Consider the following 2,500-nt stretch of genomic DNA (forward strand, 5'->3'; position numbering starts at 1 on the left):
GCAGGTGTCCTTCGTCCCCCATTTCAGGCAGCGCCCCCAACAGTCACCGAACAAGCATCCATGAAGAAGCATACCCCGCACAAACACCCACCCGGATCCCACCGAGATTGCCCCCCAAGCAAGGTTCGGAGAGACTCCCGCACGAGTGCAGGTGTCCTTCGTCCCCCATTTCGGGCAGCGCCCCCAGCAGTCACCAAACAAGCATCCATGAAGAAGCATACCCCGCACAAACACCCACCCGGATCCCACCGAGATTGCCCCCCAATCAAGGTTCGGAGAGACTCCCACACGAGTGCAGGTGTCCTTCGTCCCCCATTTCAGGCAGCGCCCCCAACAGTCACCAGACAAGCATCCATGAAGAAGCATCGCCCACAAATGCCGCAGCATGCAAAACCATGGCAATAGCCATATGAAGCAATGGATCGCACCGCATAAGCCCACACATTCCGAGTTTCCGACATGGTGCTGCATGCCTAGGCACCGTAGCATACCCCCGCACAAACACCCCCCTGGATCCCGCCGAGATTGCCCCCCAAGCAAGGTTCGGAAAGACTCCCGCACGAGTGCAGGTGTCCTTCGTCCCCCATTTCGGGCAGCGCCCCCAGCAATCACCAAACAAGCATCCATGAAGAAGCATACCCCGCACAAACACCCACCCGGATCCCACCGAGATTGCCCCCCAAGCAAGGTTCGGAGAGACTCCCGCACGAGTGCAGGTGTCCTTCGTCCCCCATTTCAGGCAGCGCCCCCAACAGTCACCGAACAAGCATCCATGAAGAAGCATACCCCGCACAAACACCCACCCGGATCCCACCGAGATTGCCCCCCAAGCAAGGTTCGGAGAGACTCCCGCACGAGTGCAGGTGTCCTTCGTCCCCCATTTCGGGCAGCGCCCCCAGCAGTCACCAAACAAGCATCCATGAAGAAGCATACCCCGCACAAACACCCACCCGGATCCCACCGAGATTGCCCCCCAATCAAGGTTCGGAGAGACTCCCACACGAGTGCAGGTGTCCTTCGTCCCCCATTTCAGGCAACGCCCCCAACAGTCACCAGACAAGCATCCATGAAGAAGCATCGCCCACAAATGCCGCAGCATGCAAAACCATGGCAATAGCCATATGAAGCAATGGATCGCACCGCATAAGCCCACACATTCCGAGTTTCCGACATGGTGCTGCATGCCTAGGCACCGTAGCATACCCCCGCACAAACACCCCCCTGGATCCCGCCGAGATTGCCCCCCAAGCAAGGTTCGGAAAGACTCCCGCACGAGTGCAGGTGTCCTTCGTCCCCCATTTCGGGCAGCGCCCCCAGCAATCACCAAACAAGCATCCATGAAGAAGCATACCCCGCACAAACACCCACCCGGATCCCACCGAGATTGCCCCCCAAGCAAGGTTCGGAGAGACTCCCGCACGAGTGCAGGTGTCCTTCGTCCCCCATTTCAGGCAGCGCCCCCAACAGTCACCGAACAAGCATCCATGAAGAAGCATATACCCCGCACAAACACCCACCCGGATCCCACCGAGATTGCCCCCCAAGCAAGGTTCAGAGAGACTCCCGCACGAGTGCAGGTGTCCTTCGTCCCCCGTTTCAGGCAGCGCCCCCAACAGTCACCGAATAAGCATCCATGAAGAAGCATCGCCCACAAATGCCGCAGCATGCAGAACCATAGCAATAGCCACACGAAGCAATCGATCGAACCGGACAAGCCCACACATTCCGCTTTTTTTCCCGCACCGCACCGCACCGCCCAAGCCCCGCCCCCCCGGGCCCACCTGCTGGTCGCCGACGGTGGGGCCCACCCGGCACCGTTACCGGTGCATGGTGGCCCCCACCTGCCGACGAGACCTGCCATTGTGCCCACACCCCCGCTGGGGGGTGTGGGCAGCGCTGGCAGGCCGGGGGGGGGGCTCGCTGTTGAAGCAGGCAGGTACCACCCCCCTAAAGAGCTTATTTAGCCATTTTCTTTCTGGCAGGCTCAGATATCAATTTCAGCGAGGAGTCATAATGGCCATTTTTTTGGCTCTAGACATCGAATTTTGATGAGATTTTTTGCAGGGATGCTTAGAAAAATGGGTAGAACATTATGGAATTGGATTTGTAATTTTTGGAGCAACATAGAATTTTTTATAATTTTTTTGCCGAAAAACTAAGAAAAATTCATATAAAATAGGAAATGGGTTGGAGGTTGGTTTTTTTTGTTGGGAATGCTTTAAAATGATCCATGTGATTTTTTGGAACTTTATGTTGCACGGAAATTGCACGAAATTGCGGCAAAATGCGTACGTGGTGGGGCGGCGAGGCACGGCATGGCACACGGATGCCCCCAACGAGGCAAGGCATGGCACACGGATGCCCCAACGATGGGCACTACAAGTGCTACACCTTATATTGGGTCCACAAACATAATTTCATGGAGACTAACCCCTTTGCCATCCTTGGGCATGATGGCAAAGCCGATGGGCATGGCATGGGGCACGGTGGGCATGGTATG

This window comes from Ziziphus jujuba, chromosome 7, assembly GCF_031755915.1.
Source record: "Ziziphus jujuba cultivar Dongzao chromosome 7, ASM3175591v1".
NCBI lineage: Eukaryota > Viridiplantae > Streptophyta > Magnoliopsida > Rosales > Rhamnaceae > Ziziphus > Ziziphus jujuba.